Raw genomic sequence first — 22,168 nt, forward strand, 5'->3', positions numbered from 1 at the left:
ATACATTCAAGATACATGATACAATTTATTACTTGCTCATAAGCTAAAACACAGCCTGCCTAATACCTTTCCTTAAATTCCACCTCTATACAACAATATACTTGAGGTCCATGCAAAAAAGTAGCTACCTTTTATATAGGAAATGGATGATTAAGTCTTTGGTGCTGTAAAAGCAACTTCATTTAAACATAACCACCATCACCACCACCACGAAAAAAAGAAGAGGGAAAAAAAAAGTAAAGAAAATAATAAGGGAAAAACCCAAGACACACTTCCTAGGGAGAAGAAAACAGCATGTAATTTCTGTCCCTGACAGAATGTATTAAATAAGCAAACACCACCAACAAGCAAAACAAGTACTACAATGAAAAAATATTAAAAAAAAGAAAACCCTCTCACATGCATAAATGAAAGATTGCACACAAAGAACTCACATCTTGAAACGATGCTCAACATCACTCATCATCAGGGTAAAACAAATCAAAACCACACTGAGATACCACCTCACACCAGTCAGAGTGGCTAAGATGAACAAATCAACAGACTATAGATGCTGGCGAGGGTGTGGAGAGACGGGCACCCTCCTACACTGCTGGTGGGAATGTAAACTGGTGCAGCCGCTCTGGAAAACAGTGTGGAGGTTCCTCAAAAAACTATCCATAGAACTCCCTTATGATCCAGCAATAGCACTGCTAGGGATTTACCCAAGAGAGACAGAAATGCTGATGCATAGGAGCACATGTACCCTAGTGTTCATAGCAGCAATGTCAACAATAGCCAAAACATGGAAAAAGCCTAAATGTTCATCACCTGATGAGTGTGCCAAGAGGATGTGGTATATATACAATGGAGTACTGCATGGCATGAGAAAGAATGAAATCTGGCCATTTGTAGCAAAGTGGATGGAACTGGAGGGTGTCATGCTGAGTGAAATAAGTCAGGTGGAGAAGGACAGATACCATATGTTTGCACTCATAGGTCTAACAGGAAATTTTCAGAATGATCTAGCTTCAAGAAAAGCAAACAGTTAGTAGTGCTTAAAATTGATTCAGTATCTAATGGATAGTTGATACCTGTCACAACACAGCATTTTATATACTGTTATATGAAACTGCAATACAATCTAAGTTTATTTTGGGAATGTTTGCTGTATAATTGGATTTAATGAAATGTTTAGAGGTGCAGTAGGCATGACTTTGAGTAGATAATGAAAGAAAATGCATATTGATTCATGATGTGGTTTCATCTTAGCTTTGGCAAACCATGCAGTATTTAATACATAGTAGCAGAATATTTACTATTGAAGCTTATTTAATACATAGTACCAGAATATTTACTATTGAACTTGAAAAGAAGTAAAGCCTTTTATGTGAAGAAATAGAACATAACACTTAAAATACAGGAATTGTAGAATGTATCATAATCTCCTTTCCTGAATTTGATACTACTCCACCCAGTAATTCCACAAAATACTGGTTTCTGAACTTCTTTTTTACCACCAATAGCATGGCTAGGCCTCAAGTCCAATCCTGATCATTGCCTGAAATGGATGCGTAGCTGAGAGGACCTTTAGTCTTTCCAAGAGTAAACAGAAATGTGGTCATGGAATTGTGCCCATGTGAAGTACTTTTGCAATGAATTTAATTAAAATTATGAATATAGGTGATGCTAACAACATCGTACTCAACAGACTTAGAGCAATGCTAGAAATGTCTGCTGAACAGTAGAATATTGCACAATTTCAAAAATAAGGCCATGATCATCTTAGATCGATACATATAGATAGCCTGCAATAATGTATTGCTTTGCCTCAGCCTCTTAATTCTTTCTTTCAAATAAAAAATAAGAAGGAAAACGCTTTGGGCCTGTGATGTTGCCCAAGACTAAAAGCATCAGCTTTTTAGGGGAGAAGAGAAAAAAATTTCAGAAAAGTTCTATTTTTTCAAGATATCATTAGACAAACTGTCAAATATGTTGACTGCCCACACAGTGCCAGGCATCTGTAAGATAGTGGAATTAATGTCTTCAATTCAGGCAATGATTTGAATGTTTGGTCTACATGGTGAAGCCAAACATCTGTGCATTTGAATACATGAATATTACTAAAATATCTGGAGAGCCAGTTGAATTTTAAGATGTTGGTGAAAATGTGTTTTCTGTTTCACACAAGACTTAGATTGTCATTTATATCCAGCTCCTATTAAATAATCCTTCATTATTTTATACTTCCTCATAATTTAAAGATTATACATTTGTCTTAATAATTTGGATAAACTGTTAATATTAGTAGAGGTACTTGAACCATCTTGATGATCCATTAGGTGAGTAGTCCCCTCAATTGGCATCCTAAGGTAGCCAACTGTCTGATTCCTCAGGAAGGTTCTGGTATATAAAACAGGAAAATTGGACGCAGTCAAGAAATAGATCACCTGTTATTACTGTAACTCATTAGTGCATGCTGTTGTACAAACCCAGCTATAGAATAATGCACCACCTTTCCGGAACTCTGAAGTGATGGCACATTTTGTCCCTCTGTACTCGGTACTCTGACTATGGGTAATAGGACTCTGTTACATCTTAGGCACCAGTTAAGTCCTATGGCAGTAGTATGTCTGAATACTAAATAAACACTTTGAAAATAAGACAGATAATCTTGAGCAGTGTCCGAGGTCTAATGTATATTTAGGTCAATATTTGCATACTGATTTCAATTCCAGAAGAGAGAAAGTGCCCCAGCTTTTTATTTTGATCTTTTTTTTTTTTTTTTTTTTTTTTTTTTTTTTTTTTTTTTACTGTTTAAAGGGACATGAGTAGTGGCTGGCATCTGGCCTGCACAGTAGACCTGGTGAACATACTGGCCAAGCCAGATTGCCATCAATCCAGAAATCGCATGCCTCAATATTGGAGATGAAGTATTTCCATTTACTTGACAAGAAGTCCTTGACCATAGGCTCTTTGAAAAAGCGTTTCGCCTATAGACTCTTTGTTCTCGTGTCTAAAGATGCCATTAGACTTTTCAAAATGGTACCTTATCCTGTGCTAGTTAAGGTTTTCATCCTAAGGTAGCCAACTGTCTGGCTTTGCATGGACCAGAGCAGTTGCTTGGGGTGTAGGCAGTTTTGTGCCAAGCTTGGGAAATCTTCAGATCAGTGAAAACACAGTGGTCACCAAAAGTTTATAAGAGATTCACTTACTCTGTTTCTTTGGTATTTTGCCACTTATTTTAGTAGTCTTAAAGAAGAAAACCGTTGGTTTTCCTTTTAATGAGTTCATTCATGTTGGTTTCTGTATTTTTAAAACTTATTTTTTGATCAGTGAGGTCTCAGATGGCAATACCTGACCCAGAAGTTTTATTCAAAGTGCTTTCCTTAAACAAAATGAAACTCATGTTCAGAAACAAGTCTGATTTAGATCTCCTTGCCTAGTTCCCTACTGGTTATGCTCTTTTTAAGAATAGGATTTTTTTCTTTACTTTTCTCTGGCAAAATTAAACACCTCATTTGTTTCTACATAAGTAGATGTCCAACGCTTCATCTTCAACTCTTTCAAGAAAATTGGAAAAATTTAGAAGTGTAAGTAGTAGGTGCGTCCTGGCTAGGGACATCCTGAATTTACTGCATCTTATTTAGAAGGAATGGGAGTATATGTGCCCTACCATACTTAGGCGCTTACCAGTTTGGCAGTATGCACCGTTCCCTGACTTCTACAACTGAAAGTGTTGTAGATGTAAGGAGGGTTGGATAGAAGTTACTGACGTAGCCCTGTAATTGTGTGGTCTAATCCCCATTTGTTGGTTATACTCTTTAAAATAAAAGTAAAAAGTTTCTCCTCTCTCACAAGGGACCTTAAATATTGGAAACAAAATTATTAATAGATTCTTTTATAGAATATACTTTTTTTCTAACCAAAACCAAATTTTTATGCCAAAACATTTGTCCCTGTAACACAAATCAAGTGGAGGTCTTATCCCAGCTAAAGGAACTCAGATTTTATTTTCATTTCTATACGTTTTGAATATTTGGGTATAATTAAGTTCTACTTCCCAATCTATCCCTTGTTGGCAAGCTCCCTGCCTGTTGGACTATTCTGGGTGCCATTCTATCCTAGACCAGACGACTGTCAAGAATCTCAAAGAGCCTGTTGTCTTGTTGTTTTCTAAAGTTTGATGAAGCATAAAATGGGGTCAAAATTCCATTTTGCATCTTTTGGTTATTTGAAGACATAATGCTAAAACTGCCTATGCTTTGGTTTTTAATTCTATTTTATCTATGGACTGTATTTCTTTGAATATAAAACATACCCAGGGCACCTGGGTGGCTCAGTCCCTTAGCATCTGACGTCAGCTCAGGTCATATCTCACGGTTCGTGGATTCAAGCCTGCATTGGGTTCTGTGCTGACAGCTCAGAGCCTGCTTCGGATTCTGTGTCTTCCTCACTCTCTACCCCTCCCCCATTCATGCTTTGTTTATCTGTCTCTCAAAAATAAACATTAAAAAAATAAAACATACCCAAAATAGGAAATCCTAAGATACTGTTACTAGGTACTATCATGCACAATACCAAAGAATGTTTCCTGGGGCAGGGTATGGAGGAAGCACAGAGAACTGAGTGTAAAGGCATCAGGTGGTGATCTAGACCCCATGAAGTACTCTGTTTGAGAAGGTAGGCATATGCATAAAACTAGAAATAAACAGCCAAGTAATACATATCAATTGCCTATTGGGTGGCTAGTGAATTCTCACTTAGGATGATGAACATGCCAAGAGAAATGCAGCACACGGGGAAGGGCTTGGGAAGAATGGTGCTAAGTTAGCTTGAACTTTGGGATCCTTCCCCACGTCCAACCCGAGAGATCCCAGAACAGGAAATGAAGGGCATCCAAGTGGCAAATACTGGCACAAACTGGTTGCCAAAACTTGGAAGAATATAGCAGAGAATAGTTCTGTCAATCCTTGAGAAAAGATTGGATTAATAAACTCTTTCCTGGTTAGAGTCCATGGTCTACAGATTTCCCAGATTTTTTCAAACTGTCTTTCAAACACCCGTCATGATGTATGAGTATGTGTGTCTTGAGTCTATTCCAAAACTACAGACTGCCTCCGACTCTCCTTTCCGCCTACAACAGCCTGTTGAGACAGCTGTTTTGGTGAAAAATGGTAACTTGTTTCTTCATACTTAATTTACGTGACAGGTTGAACTCAAACAGTGTTTTATTTCTTCATTTCTGCTAATTGTCTATGTTCTTTGTCCAATTGTTGGGGTGTTAAAATTTTTCTATTACCTCTAAGATACTCTAGGAATTGGTATAGAGAGGGTGTAGAGCATATTTATTGATAATATTTTCCCATGTCTTCTACCTTTCATTTCATCATGTAATATTTTAATTATGTTCTCAAGGGTATTTTCTTACAGATGTGTTTCTGTTCCTTTTCTGTTTAAACGTGCGGACATATTTCCTGAATGTTCTGTTCACTGGTGAAGAAATAAAAGTATTTTTTTAATGTTTTCTGTTTTCCCTTGTATTTTCACCCCTTGGGCTTGAATCGAAATTTTCATTTCACCCATGGGTCTTGAATCAAAGGGTACAACTTCTTTACTAACCATCAATATTTGAAGGGTTGTTGAAGTTGGTAGGAAATCAAAATGATTTACTAAATAAAAAGTTGACCATGTATCCTTTGTGAACTAAATACCAAACTTCTTAGGCTTCTTTGAGAGAATATGCACTAGGGGGTATTTTTTAAAAGAAGGAAAGAAAAACTGAAGTTTTACCTCCTAAAACACCATAAACTCAATAAGAGTATTATATTAACCTGATAATTTTAAGTGGGAAAGTTGATTCTTTACCCCACTCCATCCCTTGGAAAGTGGTCATTATGTAACGTTTATTCTTCTTCTGTGACAATCTATATTTAAAAACATTCTCAAAAGCAGATGGAAGCAAACACTTGATGTAAAAAGAAAATTTAAAAAAAATTCCCAATCAGGATTTCAAGTTAGTCATTGTACAATATAGATGCATGGCCCCCAGTCTGATTCCCATCTTCCTACCTCGAAGCTCGGGCCACTTACCTTCTGTAGATTTATTTTACAAGTTGATCCCAGTCTTGCTTTAGGGCATAAAATAAAATAACAAACTGGCAGAAGAAAATAAACTGAAGTAGAACATAAGCCACTTAGAATGTTTTTTCCCCCCTATGGACAAGGCACTAAACACTTGAGACACCTTTGATCATAACCCTCAATTTTATATGGGTTGGTATTACACTCTACTAGAAGTGAAGAGTCAGAGGGAAAGAACTCGTTAAAGGTCACCCAGGAGCATTTTTTGAGATATAATTGACATAACATTAGTTTGAGGTGCACAGCTGAAATACAATGAGAAATGATCGCCACAATAAATTGAGCGGACACCTGTTACCTACGTAGTTACAACTTTTTTACCTTGTGATGAGAACTTTTCAATTTTTCAGTAATTACCAAAGATGTAATAAAATATATTCACGATGCTGTATATAAGGAGCCAGTCACCTTTGGTCCCCTTCAGCTCTTTTTAATATTATCATGACACAGACATACTGCTGGCCACCACCACCATGGTATCTAGTTATCTATCTAGGAGGGTTCTTTTTTTTTTTTTTTTTGTATATATGTGAGATACTACAGTATCTCTTTCTCAGACTCGTGTCAGCTTCATACCCTTGAGGTTTGTCATATTGCAAATGGTAACATTCCATTGCATTTTATGGCTGAGTGTATATGTGTATTTGTTGTGTATATGTGTATGTATATACACACCATGTTTTCTTCATCGATGGACGTTTAAGTTGTTTTCCTATCTTGGCTATTGTAAACAGTGCCACAAGGAAGACGGGGGTGCAGATGTCTTTTCCCGTTAAAGTCATTTCCTTTGGGTATGTTCCCGGAGTGGAGTTGCTAAAGCACAGGGTAGTTGCATTTTTAACTCCGGGGAGGAAACTCCATACTGATTCCCATAATAGCTGCACGAGTTTACATTCCCACCAACAGTGCGGAAGGGTCCCCTTCCTCAGCATCCTAGCCAATGCTTGTTACTTGTCTTTTTTGATAGTGGCCACCCTGACAGGTGTCAGGTGCTGTCTTGCTGTGATTTTGATTTGTATTTTCCTGATGATGAGTGACGTTGAGTATCTTTTATGTGCTTTTTGGTTTTTGATGGTTTCAGGTCTTTGGTCTTCCATCTTTAATCCATTTTGAGTCAGTTTTTGTGGATGGCCTAAGATAGTGGTTGAGTATTCATTTGCACATGATGATCCAGTTTTCTCAACACCATTTATTGAAGACTGTGCTTTTCCCATTGTACTTACCTCCATTGTCAAAGATTAATTGACTATATGTGGGAATTTATGTCTGGATACTGTTCCATTGATTCCCGTGGCTGTTTTATACTAATACTGATTGTTTATATTATTATACACAGTAGTATTTTAGACCTAAGACTCCAGGCCAGCTCTTGAAACCAGTAAGAGTCTGTAACAATCCTTATAGCCATTATTCTTGACACTCTGTTCATTCAGTAATGATGTTAGTGCCGTCTACCTGCTTCAGTGAATCTGTAGCTTAAACCACAGTTAACATGTTATGTGTAATAATGTCCTCTTTGTATTGGACCTGACCGATGTCCAGATACTTTAGGTCTTACCTGGATGTCTTTTGTGATCGAATCTCAGTATTCATTTTGACACATCCCTGTTTCTAGTACTCTGTTTGCAAACTTAAGTTTCCAGTGATAAGCAGCTTTTTGGATAATAAATACTTTTTACCCCATTTGTCTTAAATGTGAATGGGGACCTGATGAGTTTGATAGAAGAGGTGAAATCATATCCACAGAGAATTTAACATAGTGCCTGGCACATAATAGTTAAGAGACTGTTAGGTACATTTTTTAAGCTCTTACAAACTTTAGTTTTTAATAACAAATTAATCTTTCTCTACTACACAGTGCTTGAAAGTTCCATTTGGAATCCACTTTTAATTTATATTCTCAATTTTATGGTTGGCTTTTCTAGACTTTAACATTTACAAACAGACTACTTTGCCATCATAAATGGAGTTCAAACCCCATGGAGTTAACATACTTCGAATGGTGTTGTAAATACTTACTTTAAAAATATATAGCTTAGCTTAGACTAAAAATATGTTTAGACCTACAATATATAGAATAGAAAAAATATACTTTACATTTGGTAAGGATGTTTATCTTATAAAACTTATATGTAAATAGTAGGTTGCATGTACATTTTCTTATTCTGGGTGATTGCCATTAAAGTCTGAAATAAGTGGTGCCACACTATATAAATAAATGTTTAAATTGTATAAGCAACTAAAGAACCATAGAATTCTACAGTCTAAATGTCAAAAAGGACATAGTATACAGCTACTTAAAAGTAATTCTGGAATAGTTTTTCAATTTCTTCAAGAGAACATAAGCTTGTCTCTATATACCTATCCTTTGGTTTTAATTTTTCTTTTAACTTGATATTGATGATAATTATACCAAAAGAACAGTGCTATTAATAGGGATATAACTTCAATTTACCAAAACTAGATTAGGTAAAGCTTTAGCTAATATATATGTATCATATACTAATACTGTATATAAAATATGCCTATATTATATATACATATATGTATATTTCTGTATATATGCATCTATTAATACTGTCTGTAAAATATACTTAAATATAACATTTAGCTCTAGTAGGTATTAATCAGATATCTATCAAGTGATCTATCAATTTATTTACTTATTTATGAAAGAGTGAGAAACAGAGTATGGGAGGTGCAGAAGGAGAGGAAGACAGAGAAGCTCAAGCAGACTCCATGCTGGACTGGCCCTGATATGGGACTGGATCTCATGACCTGAGCTGATCTCAAGAGCCTGACGTTGACTGAGTCACACAGGTGCCTCAACCCTTATTTTAAAAATACAGAAAACCTTAAAATTTACCTATTTCTGTCAATTTCCTATTCATCTTATCTAATATTATTCTCCAACTTCTGTAGAAAACATTCATTAAAAACAAGAAAAGTTTGAGGGCACCTGTGTGGCTCAGTAGGTTAAACCTCTGACTTTGTCTTAGGTCATGATCTCATGGCTTGTGAGTTCAAGCCCTGCATCTGGCTCTGTACTGACAAATATAGAGCCTGGACCCTGCATCAGATTATGTTTCCCGCTCTCTCTGCCTCTCTCCCCCTGCTCGCGCACTGTGTGAGTGTGTGTGTGTGTGTGTGTGTGTGTGTGTGTGTGTGTGTGTGTGTGTCTTAAAAAATAAATATTAAAACACTTAAAACATGTCAAGTCTAATTTTGTTAGTTTTTCTTCATCTTCCATCTATTTTCTTCCTTCTTGACTCATTCTCAGAGGGTGGGATCTTCTATTTTTTTTAACAAACTGATGAGAAAACTGGATAGCTCATTGAAATTCATTCACATAGAAGGTCAGTTTTATGAAATACCCACATGGCACTGAACATGTGTTCTAGGTTTCTCTAAGTACAGAATATAAACTTCCAACTATTTTGAGACATTACCATTTATATAGAGAAAAAAAATGAAAGCTAATTTTCTGTAAAAGTAAAGGATGTAATTCATATTAATTCCTTTTTAGCAAAGCATGAAACAGTGATTAACCAAGGCAAACAATTGCTAGCTCCCTTATCTAGCTATCCCAAGTAGAAAAATTACTTACAATTTAGCCTGGTATTTTTATGTGGTTGCATATCCATTAGGAATTTAGGTGCCTTCAGAGAAACTGTGTCTATAAAATTCCTAAATCTTTAGTGTTGTCACATTTCTACTGTTCCCAGGAATCTGGTCTTGAAATATAAACTGATTTTAGTTATAGGTCACATAGATGTGATACAGTTTTGCCTCTTTTTTTAAAGACTTATTGAATATGGACACTTGTTTTAATTGATCTTGCCTAATTGAGTTCTCCATTGAATGTAGACCTTGCTAATCTAATTTAGATTATAAGCCCCATTAGTCTTTAGGAATTTTATAGAACTCATTACATTTTCCCCCACATATTTTACTCCACTCATTTCTTCTCTAGAGTTGCTTAGTTAGTCAGCGTTACCCCTTACCCAGGAGAAAGACAACAGGTATGTGATCACCCTGGTTTTTCATACATGCTCCTCAGCTGCAGTGAGTTATCTGTGGACAAGTTTCTATCTTGCCCTTTTCATCCCATCTGTTACTTTGCTTTCATCTTGCCTCATCTCTTGAATGGGGTCTTGGAGACAGAGTCAGTTAGAAATTCACTGAAGATGCTGCTTTGCATTACATTGATGAAATACTGAAGGCTACTCAAAAATTTGAGCTCTAGAACAGTACTTCTGACCTGGTCTTACTTAACTGTGAAAGATAAATTGAGGATTTTTCTATTTATTATAATAGTTTCACCAACTCTGATTATATGATTGCTATATTTGGTTTAATTTCTAATATCTATAATGTATATGAGAATTTGATCTGTTTTAATAGGAATTTGGGTGCTGATATTCGTAGTTGGTTTATTCATTTTCCTTTGGCAAATTGTCCTCCCATACATAATCACACTGGACATAAAATCTGCTTTTGCTGTGGTGCCTGGGTGGCTCAGTTGGTTGAGCATCCGACTTTCAGCTCAGGTCATGATCTCATTGTTCGTGGGCTTGAGCCCCACATAGGATTCCATGCTGACAGCTCAGAGCCTGGAGCCTGCTTCAGTTTCTGTGTCTGTCTGTCTGTCTCTTTGTCTTCCTCTCATGCCTCTATCTCTCTCAAAAATAACCATTAAAAAAATTTTTAAAAAATTTGCTTTTGCAGAATTCACAAACAAGTAGAATTGATAAAATTTTAAACAATAGTTGAATAGATAATGTAGATAGTAAGAGGTATCAAGAATGAAGGGATCACAAAATACCTTCCATCTTCCATTCTTTGAGTCCTTGTCTGGGGCTCTGATACCATTTAGTAGGAATAAAGTGGGATCCTCGTTGTGGTGCACCTGGCTGGCAGTCGTCCTGCTCATCTCATGCTGGTCTTTATCCAGACAATTTGCTTGCCTTTATCCCTGAAGTAAGTTCACTGATTCTTTGTGCAGGCGCTGGCAACCATCTGTGTCTACACCAGCATAAAGTACAGAACTCCTCTCTGAAAGCCTTGATAGAGTAATTTCGGCAAAAACAGTTACTGTTAAATCAGGAGTTTTCCATCTTGAGAAAGACCATGAATTGTGACCATGCGGAAGCATAAACTATTGTTTATTCCATGTGGGCACAGTCTTCTCCTTGAATCCCCCCTGAGTTGCATGCTGACTCTGGAAATTTGGGCAATAGGAGGCCTGGTTTATGAGGCAGGCCAGCTGGTTTTGAAGAGCCAGATGCTCTAACTCCTTCTCGACCTCTTAAGACATGGCTTGTGATGCTGCAGCTCACGAGTCCCCCCAGCCACATGTGGCTTATGAATAAAGTTGAACTCCGTGGGATATGTTCCAAAGGAGTGCCAATTTTAAGTATGTTTTTGAAGTTATAAAAAAATACAATCAACAAATGGAAAAACATATCGAGCCTTACTCTGGGAGAGCATTGAGTTCTATACATGTTTTATCAATAAGTCAGTGGCACAACTGAAGAGGAAGAGACTGGCTGGTCCTGTTTTACAGCAGAAGAAACTGAGGCTCACTCAACTTATTCTTCCTCCAAATTTCCTAGTTAAATCACAGAAGTAAAACTTGAATTCAGATAAGGCTAGCTCTAGAATCCATACTCTAAGCAGTGTGTCATATCGTACAGATAGAGCAGTTGAAATTTTCCCAGAACTTTCTAATCATTGGAGCTGACTTTATAAAAAATATTTTTGAAACATATTTAAGACAATGCAACCTCTTCCTTTATAGATTATTTGACAGTGTTGTTAAGGGAGAAGAGTTTTCATTTGAAATTAGAAATGAGATTCAATGGAAAAAAAAATGAGATTCATTGTTATTTTTCAGCTTGTTCCTGTTGAGATACTGTTTAAAAGTAATGCTCTAAATTGATCTTATATTAAACTAATAACCTGATTTCTTTTTTTAAGTAAATCAAAGGAAATGTTAACTTACTTCATTAATGTTAACTTTGATTAGACATACAATTTATGGGACACCTACCCTGTGTCAGGCAATGAGGGTATGAAGATGAATAGGTGCCCATTCCTTCCGCTGAATGGAGAGAAGAGATAAGTAAACAGGGAAATGGCCTATGTAAAAGTTGGCGCTGCCTACCAACAAGGTATATGGCACTCACAGTTGGCGTGGGGGGAGAGCAGAGGAAGTGAAATAGAAAATTCAGAGAAAGCTTCTATGAGGAGAGCTCTTGTGAAAAGTGAGTGAGGGCTGGTTGAAGTTGAGTGGCAGAATCCCAGGCACAGAAAAAAATGGTGTACAGTATACCCATAGGCCATTCCCAAACTGTATAGTGGCTGGACAAGAGTTGAAAAGTCAGGGAGCAGAAAGAACCTTACAGTTGAAAAGACAGAGGTGAGCTGGAGCACACCACGTCGGGTATTGTCCATCATGTCGAGCTCCTTTCATTTTATCCTGTGGAAAATAAAAGTTACTGAAGATTTTACACATGCTGGGGCATGCCTGGACGTATAATCTGGAAAGATCATTTCTCTGGAGGAAGTGCTCAGGAAAGCTAGCACGAGGGTTCCATGCACATCTGTAAGTAGAGCAGGGCAGGATAGCACAATAGCTCGTTAGACGGGAAAGGCTACTCATTTCTTTATTGGCTTGTCCTCATGGGTAGAACACTGCATTCCCTCCACCCCAAGTAAACAATATTACATCCCCATACCCTGGAAAATGCACCATTGGACACATACGGGAGAACTTGGCAGTGACCACTAGCGTTTGCAATCAAAAGACTTAGGCAGGCTCTACAACTTGACTCCTTAGAATCAGCCCACCTGGAGAAGCTTTTCTATCAAGCAGCACCTCTTGGTGGGTGGGTAGGTGTGTGTGTGTGTGTGTGTCTGGGAAACCCTAGGGGCCCTCTGTTTCCCTTCAGGGACTCCTGAAGCTCAAAACGAAATCCAGTGACAAAGCAAAGACAGGATTTTCATCCACTGGAGTCCAGTGAGTTTTCCAGAGACTACATGATGTGTGCTATCACAAAGCAAAAAGTTGACTTGAAAAAATGTGTTCCCCATTGAAAACAATGATGTTCCCCTCACTATTTTTTTATTAAAATGTTACTTTGCCATGAACATTTGTAAGCATGTTTAGGGTTATTAATTTCGGTTAATATATTAAATAGTTTCAATTTTGGTTTCTAATATAGTACATATAATGGATAGAACTCAGATAAGCAAAAGCCTTTTGAGATTGTCAATTTTAAGAATGTAAAGGTGAAAATAAAACCATAGGACACCGACATGTTTGGAAACTGGTGTGTTACATGTAAGTAATGATAATGCCTAGTATTTATTAACATGGTAGGCTGTGACCTATGTGCTCTTGTCTATTAATGTAATTCTCCCATCAAACTTAAGCCAACATTTTGCTATCATCAATCTTGTACAGATGAAGAAAACAGGGCATTAAAAAGTGTCAGTCACTGTTAGTGTCACACAGGCTGTACAATTTAGACTCTCTCGGGGGGGTGGGGGAAGGATCCATTCCTTTTAATAGGTACTTTTTTGGTGTTTCCACTCCCATTAATATGTACCTTCTTGGCATTGTGTAAATATTTTAAAATATTTTTAGGGATGCCTGGGTGGTTTATTCAGTTAGGCATCCAGCTTCAGCTCAGGTCATGATCTCACGGCTCCTGGATTTGAGCCCCACCTCGGGCTCTGTGCTGACAATTTCTGCCTCTGTCTTGAGTTTCTGCCTCTCTTTCTCTCTGCCCCTCTCATGCTCATGTTCTGTCATTGCCTCAGGAAAGTAAACATTTTCAAAATATTTTTATAAAACATTAGACTATAATATATGGGGTATTTGTACATTAAATAGATTCAACATATGTAGCAACTAGTCAACTTAATATTAACAAAATCCTTTATTCAAGTCCATATCTAAGCAGTGGGATAGTTTATAAATATATAATTAAGATGAAGGTCATATTCTTGGCATCATAGTCAGACAGTATTGCATGAAGATTGTATTCCTGGGCCTTGAAGTCAGAAGATGATATAAAAATTCTCATTTGGAAATTCACTCATGTGTTTTTTGGGAACCTAATGTCAATAAGTCTAAACTCTAGTATCCATTAAACCTCACCTGGGATGGTGAGGTTTAAATAAGATAGTGTAGATAAATCAGTATAATATTTGCACATAATTACACATTCAGGAAAGGTTGATTATTGTTACTGTGGGGATAAAACATTCTTAGAGGACCGAGGCTATTATCCAGACAGTGTTATGGGTGATGCATATACCACATATGTATGTATAGTCTTCTCATAGATAAAACTATTGGCTGAACAGAGCCTCTGGGCTGGACCTTAATTACAACACTGAAATGAAAGCCTTGAGATCAAATGTTAATATTTAGATTCCATTTAAAAAAGGTATTTAGTTCTAGACTAAATGATGAAGTTTCTACCATTCACACAGATTCCTCTCTGTTGAAAAAGCTGCCCCTCCCACCCCAGGTTTTTTTTTTGTTTTTTTTTTTTGAGAGTTCTTTCCTAGTGCCTATTATGTGTAGCTGTAAGTGGAAGAAATGTCGTCTGGAAAAATACCTTTCACCAGAGTAATCTACAGGAACAAAAAGCCTGCATGATTAATTTGGAAATGTCTGTTCATACTCTTTCTTTTGACCCCACATAGACTATTGCTGATAAATCATAATCCATAGCACACTTAAATTATGCATTTACATGGCCACTTCTCTTGGGAAAGACCTTTAATGGATGCCAATAACAAGTAAGCAGAGACAAAGGCAGCTGTGTTAGATTCCTGAGCAAGGGGAGTCGTGTTCTATATTGTGCTGTCAGGAAATTGGTGGTGGGGTAGTCAACAGGGTGGACAAGCAGGGAGAGACAGGCGGCCAAAAAGACAGCTCGGTGACTCTCTCAGTCATTTGGGGTAAATAATTGTATTCACATGGCAAGGACAGAAGAAAAAATTCAAGTCCTCTGTAAAGGGAGGACTTGCGAAGGGGTGCTCTCAACTTAGCTGTTGATAAAAGCAGAGTCACAAGGGGCTCAAAGTTTCTCGATTTCACTAGTAACCTAGTGTCTGGTGGGTTGTGATGGGGTCGCATCTGGGCAGCAAAAGAATGAATTCAATAGTGGACAAAAGTTTGGTTCAAAAGCAGACTGAACAAAGTAAATGCTTCATATTACATTGTAAATAAAAGAACCTGATTGAAAAATACATATTGGAGACTGAAGTCTTTTAAAGCAGAGAAGCAGTGATTGGAGTCGCTTGAATGAGTGATTGCCCTCCAGTTGAATAAGTGAATCAGGGAGGTGAGAATGGACTGTTAACAGATAGTCATTTCCTGTAACTCAGATTGTATCAGCTTCTCCCATCACTGCAGTGCACTCCTGTGGTACAGGGCTCTGTGCCACAAATTAGCTTCAGCATATTGGATTTGTCATCTAGTGGGGGAGAAGAGTGTACAGGTTTATTAAACATGTAGGGCTATATTCTCAAGAAATAAACATGTTCTTGGAATGAACCTGAACTTAATCATTCATATCTTTATCTTCTATCCATATCTGATCAGTTTCACTATAATTATAGCATGTTTTGGCATTCCGAAAAGTAGCCCTGTCCCCTATAGAAATAACTAGCACATTTCTTCTGTGTGGATCAGGATAAGAATGGCAGCTTTTGACAGTGGAACTGTAAATAATGGGCTTCACTGTTTATTTGCTGAAATTGTCTAAGAAGTAAGAATGTCAAGTAGGCCTCTAACAGAGTTAGCTTCAACAGCGGAGGACCAGCGCTCCCGTTATGTGGCCAATGCTTAATGATACTATGTATTTATGAGGCATTTTAACCTTGGTTATTTTTAACTGTGAAATACCTAGATCATATTATACATAAAAAATATTGACTAGGAATCAAATTTATGGAGAGAAATATCACCCTTCGGGTTGAAAAATTGACCACTACTAGAATATAATTTCTGAAAATGCAGCCTGAAGGCAATTCACTAGAGGGTAATTTTTCAAGGCAGTAGGCAAGTTTTCACAGGATTCTGACAGTCTCTCTCCCTCTCACTTTCAACCTCTGAGGCATATTTTTTTCTATATATGCTTCAACACTATTATTCCTTAAGATATCTTCTTTAATTCCTATACTCCTATGACCTAAGGCATAATTTGTACCTAAGACTGTGATCAGGGGTAGTATGCACATTTTTGAAATGATGTATTTTGAAAGCAATATAAATATTGGGAATCTAATATTGATCAGTAATGATAGACACGTGTACAGTTTTGTGTACAGTGTAATGGGCTTCCTAAACAATTTTTCAGTTCTTAGATTCTCTCCTTCCTGGAGGATCCAGGCACAGCTGTCAGAATTTTCTTTCTAACACATGACATTTTCCATGTCACCCAGCTCAAAAAAGGTTCACTGGCTTCCTCCTGTTTTGTTTTTTGTTTTTTTGTTTTTTTTTTTAAATAAAGTAGAGAAATCTTAGATTGACTTTCAGGATGCTCCAATCCCGATATCTATATCCTAATTAGTCCCCTTCCCCAGTATAGACTAGTTTCCCACTCAGTATATTTCCATCTTTGTGATGACGTTAATTTTAGATTTTTATAACATTGTAGCCAAAGGTGAAATTGAGCAAAACTATCCCTTAAGAGTAGTTTTTGGTTTTCAGTGTTGTACAAAGTTTTCCATATTGCACACATTCTTTTTAGATTCATTTAAGGTATGCATGTTTTTATGGAGAAAAAGGGGAAAGAGAAGAGGGATGGGAGGGAAGGGGGAAAGGGAGGGGAAAAATAGATCTACCCCTTTGTTTGCTGACAACGTAATTATGCTGCAAACCCAGTCAATTGAGAGGCTCTCATGAAGGGTTATTTTTGGATATAGACTTCATGCCACGCTATTGACTTTCCCCTTGGGCCACTTTGGCATAACTGATATTAAGATGTTAAATATTAATGGTTTTATACATTAATGATATCTCTTTTCTGTATTAAATTATTATATCTATTTTATTAATGCTAAAAGTCCATATCTCATGAGGTGATATAGTTCTTAAACTGATACTTCAAAAAAAAGAAAACAACAACAAAAAAACTTTCCACATGGTACTGTACACAATTTCCAAAATTTTACATTTTGGTCCTTTTATTATCAGCTATATAGGTTAATAGCTTTTACATATTCTAAATACATTTGTATTTAGAATTAAGTCTGCAATTTGGTTGTATTTTTGATATTTTGATTATTGAGGATTAAGATTGCTTTTGTTCATTGATATTTCAGTTGTCACTTCTTAACTTGCCAACTTTTGGTGACAAATTCTCATTGTTCTTAATAGAGATGTTATTATATCTCCTTTTGTGTTAGAGAGGCCAGTTGATTAATATCTTGATGTCTCAATGTCTTTATCTGCAAGATTGCAATAATGATAATATTAACCAAGTCAGATATTGTAAGAAATAAATGTCAGTTTTTGCTCTGTTACATTGACCTATTACAACACTTCCCCCACTGGTCCTTAATATGATTTTATGTGTTTTAGAATGCTGTCCTTGTTATTTTCTCAAAAATAATGGTGTAAAGCAGATATTAAGCCATAGGACTTTAAATTTCATAATTTGTAAGTAGTTCTCTATTTGAAAAAGAAAAATACACAGAAAATACTGTGTAGTTACTCAAAATGATGCAAATTCTGTGGTGATTTTTTTAAACCTTTGGATCACTTAGAGGTTGTGATTAAAAAACATTAAAAAACCCTAACACTATTCTGAGAGACCCTGGTTCTTTTAATTTTTTTTTAATGTTTAGGTATTTTTTGAGTGAGAATGCACACGAGCAGGAGAGGGGCAGAGAGAGAGAGCATGAGACACAGAATTGGAAGCAGGTCCCAGGCTCTGAGCTGTCAACACAGAGCTTGACACAGGTCTTGAACCCACAAACCACAACATCATGACCTGAGCTGAAGTCAGTTGCTTAACTGACTGAGATGCCCATGTGCCCTGAGACCCTGGTTCTGAAACCCAGGATTGATAGTATTCTATATGAAACAAGTGTACATACAGTCTAACATGGCTGTGAGTCCGTTTAAGTGGTTAAAATTCAACTTCAATATTCAGTTCCTATTACTTCTTTCTTGAAAGGCTTCTTCTCCACCCCTCACATAGGTCTCCCTCGTCTCTGATCTCAAAGCCCATAGATTCATCATGTATGGAAGCCCATCTTACCTGTATTGTCAGCTAGACTGTGAATTTCTGGAGGCCAGGGCTAAGTCTTAGATCCTTGGGCCACAGTACCAGAACAGTGTCCATGGTCATCATCAATTACTGAATAAATTGCCCATACATCTTGATAGTTTTGTGATACTTACTATGCATGTAATGGATATAGACAATTAGTATAGATGATAGGCAATGCCAGTATTTTATATGAAAATAGATACTGAAATCTACTCACCATACAGATTTATTCCAAGTCCACAGAGGACTTTCAGTTGACTGTGTAGACTGCTTCCTCCCCTTGACTCCCAGAGCTCATCTCCTGAATCCATCTCTCAGCTCTCAGGCTGAAAACACACCAAGGGCTTTCTTCCAGCTACAAAATCTATCCTTGAGCATTCACACCAAGTGCGAATGGTCTCTTTCCTTTTTGAGGACATTGTTATCTGTACCTTCTAATATTGTATTAATTCCTCCAGGCTGTACTACCTGGCTTCATCCCAATATTCCTTGGAGACTGTTGTTGACTCGTTTTTTTTTAATATTTTTTAATGTTTTAATTTATTTTTGATACAGAGAGAGACAGAACATGAGAGGGGGAGGGTCAGAGAGAGAGGGAGACACAGAACCGGAAGCAGGCTCCAGGCTCTGAGCTGTCAGCACAGAGCCCAACATGGGGCTCGAACCCACAAACGTGAGATCTGACCTGAGCCGAAGTCGGAGGCTTAACCGACTGAGCCACCCAGGCGCCCCTGTTGTTGACTCTTAAGAAACCCAGTGTACAGTCTGTTAGTATCTAAATTTATGTCTCTTGACTTGTAGCATGCTCCTTTAAAATAGTTCTTTGGTCTGGCTGAGAGATACGTACTGACTGATTGGTTTTTGTTGGTTTGTTTGTTTTTATAATAGTTTATTGTCAAATTGGTTTCTATATAACACCCAGTGCTTCTCCCCACAAGTGCCCCCCTTCTCCCCTCTCCATCCCCCTTCAGCTCTCAGTTTGTTTTCAGTATTCAGTAGTCTCTCATGATTTGTGTCCCTCCCTCTCCCCAGCTTTCTTTCCCCCTTCCCCTCCCTATGGTCCTCTTTTAGGTTTCTCCTGTTAGATCTATGAGTGCAAACATATGGTATCCGTCCTTCTCTGCCTGACTTATTTCGCTTAGCATGACACCCTCGAGGTCCATCCACTTTGCTACAAATGACCAGATTGCATTCTTTCTAATTGCCATGTAATACTCCATTGTGAATATATACCACATCTTCTTGATCCACTCATTAGGTGATGGACATTTAGGCTCTTTCCATGTTTTGGCTATTTTAGACATTGCTGCTATGAACATTGGGGTACATGTGCTCCTATACATCTGCATTTCTGTATTATTTGGGTTCATTAAATGCCCTGTTCTACCACTTCATGATTTTTTATGTCACTTAAAATCTTGAGCCATCTGGGCCTATATTACCTGTATAACAGGGGTGTGGAGACGTTCCGTGTACAGAACTTGATGTGTGCTTAGAACACGGTAAACATTCTGTAGGAATAAAAAACATGCTGTCAGAAGCCTGCAAAGTGCTTGTGGGTGAAGGTTTAACTGAATAAATTACTGTGGGGATGATAGGGATCTAGGCCCAGCTCAGAAAGCCATGGTGGCTGAGAAAAAGATTCGATTGGGCAGGTGAATAAGTCTTTTGTTACAGAATTGTGGTGAGTAGGCAACATTGTATGTTCAAACTCAAACATTTTTAAACCGCTCTTGAAAGTGTGGTTTCTGAGTGGGTCTTTTTTTCTCCTCGGCATGACACCCTAAAAATGGGAAAAATAAAAAGATACAGGATTATTTTAAGTAATTCATTGCCTAAAGTAGCCATTTTTGAATTTAATTGATGCAGTTAGCCATATAATGTATACTTTGTATTAATTTCTAGGCTTGGCTATTATGTGAAATGTTTTGATTAAACTTCATTTTTTAATTGACTTCAGTTACTTATCCATTAATCCATTCCACAAATACTCATTAGGAATGTACTACGTACTTGGCACTGTGTTTAGTGCTGAGAATAAATTGGTAAACAAGACTCCTTCTTTCAGAGAGCTTACTGTGTCGAAATAACTTCCCAGCTTATGTAGAGTTGGACATACAAATGGCATGGGGCAATTTTTAGAAACAACGAGAAGGGGCACCGAGGTGGCTCAGTGGGTTAAGCATCCAACTTTGGCTCAGGTTGTGATCTCACGGTTCATCCTTTCAAGCCCCTTTCTGGGCTCTGTGCTGACAGCTCAGAGCCTGGAACTTGCTTCAGATTCTGTGTTCTTACTCTCTCTCTCCCCTTTCACCTTCATGCTCCGTCTCTCTCTATTTCAAAAAATAACACATTAAAAAAATTAGCAAAGTACCTATTCTAAAATTCTTTATTTCTTGTAAAACTTCCAAAATACCACTGTTGCATATGCTGTTTAGGTACATTCAAATAATGTCAATAAGTTAGGAAATAAAAGGAACATTGCCCTTTTTCTCTGACCTACAAATTTGGTTTTGAACAGTATTTTTAGACTCCTAATCTGACATTAAAATGCCTTTAATTTTCTCATCAATCTCATAAGAATACTCTGAGATCTATATTATGTTGTGTTTAATCAGAGCCTATTCTAAGTTTGACAGGAAAAAGGTTGATATTAAGGATAACTTCTGACCATAAATGAGCTTACGTTAAGTTGCCAATCAGCTGGCGGAAGTCAGAAGGAATGAGTGGAGTATACCTAAGTGTCTCTGTACAAACAGTAAAAGGAGCTTGCAAACCTTCCGAAGGTAGGATTCGCGAATGCAGCCGCACACCCCTGGAGAAGGGGTTTATCTGAACGTATAGCTGATCTTTCTGAGCAGCAAGCTCACAGTCTGTTTTTCGGTTGTTGTCATTTTTTAGTTCCAGTGATGTTACTATAGCCCCTAAACAATGGAACATAAGTGCATTTAAAATAAGTTTCTATATGGGGTGATGAAAACAAGGAACAAGCTGTTACTCACTTAATATCACCTTGTTTATGAGGTCGGTGGATTAAAGGAGGAATTTTTTGAAGTATTGACAAGTTTGATGCATTTTCGCAGTTCGAGCCCAGTATGTGTTGAATAGACAACAAAAAGCGTTCTCCAAGGCTGAGCCGTCAGCTTTCCAGACATACATCTCTCACATTTGCTTCAGATGTTACTGTGCAACCCAGCTTGCTTTCTTCATCCATTTGCATTTTCCGATGTGTTTCCCCCCTGCTCAGGTTATTAGAGTTGGTGGCTGCACGGTGTAGATAGTGAGCCCGAGTGTACGGAGGTGTCTTCGTGGAAATCACCTGCGGCCGAGAGTGCCGCCCTGCTTCCCTTATCGTATCTGGAACACAGATTTGCTCCGCTCGTCATATTTCCACATCCGTGAATCACCGTCATGTTGTCATATTTGCAGTTACGAAGTAACCGATGGGAAGGGAGCCAACTACTTGAGGCACTTTCAATAAAAAAAAAGTCTGATTTCAGCATTATTCATTGGAAATGCTATTTGTGAAAGCATTGATTTGAGTTTCTGAGATGCTGGCAATAACTTTAATAGGTAGTGCATAATCCTGCTTTTTAGAAGAAATGTTTCCATGTGCTGAAGAGTGAAAGAACCAGTAATTACTGGAAGCTACAGGTAAAATGGCAGGCTGAGGAACCCAGAAGTGAATAATTATCCATCATTTACTTACATTTTATCAATAGTACCTGCTAATTAAATGGACA

The sequence above is a fragment of the Suricata suricatta genome, chromosome 1, assembly GCF_006229205.1.
Source record: "Suricata suricatta isolate VVHF042 chromosome 1, meerkat_22Aug2017_6uvM2_HiC, whole genome shotgun sequence".
In the NCBI taxonomy this organism is placed as follows: domain Eukaryota; kingdom Metazoa; phylum Chordata; class Mammalia; order Carnivora; family Herpestidae; genus Suricata; species Suricata suricatta.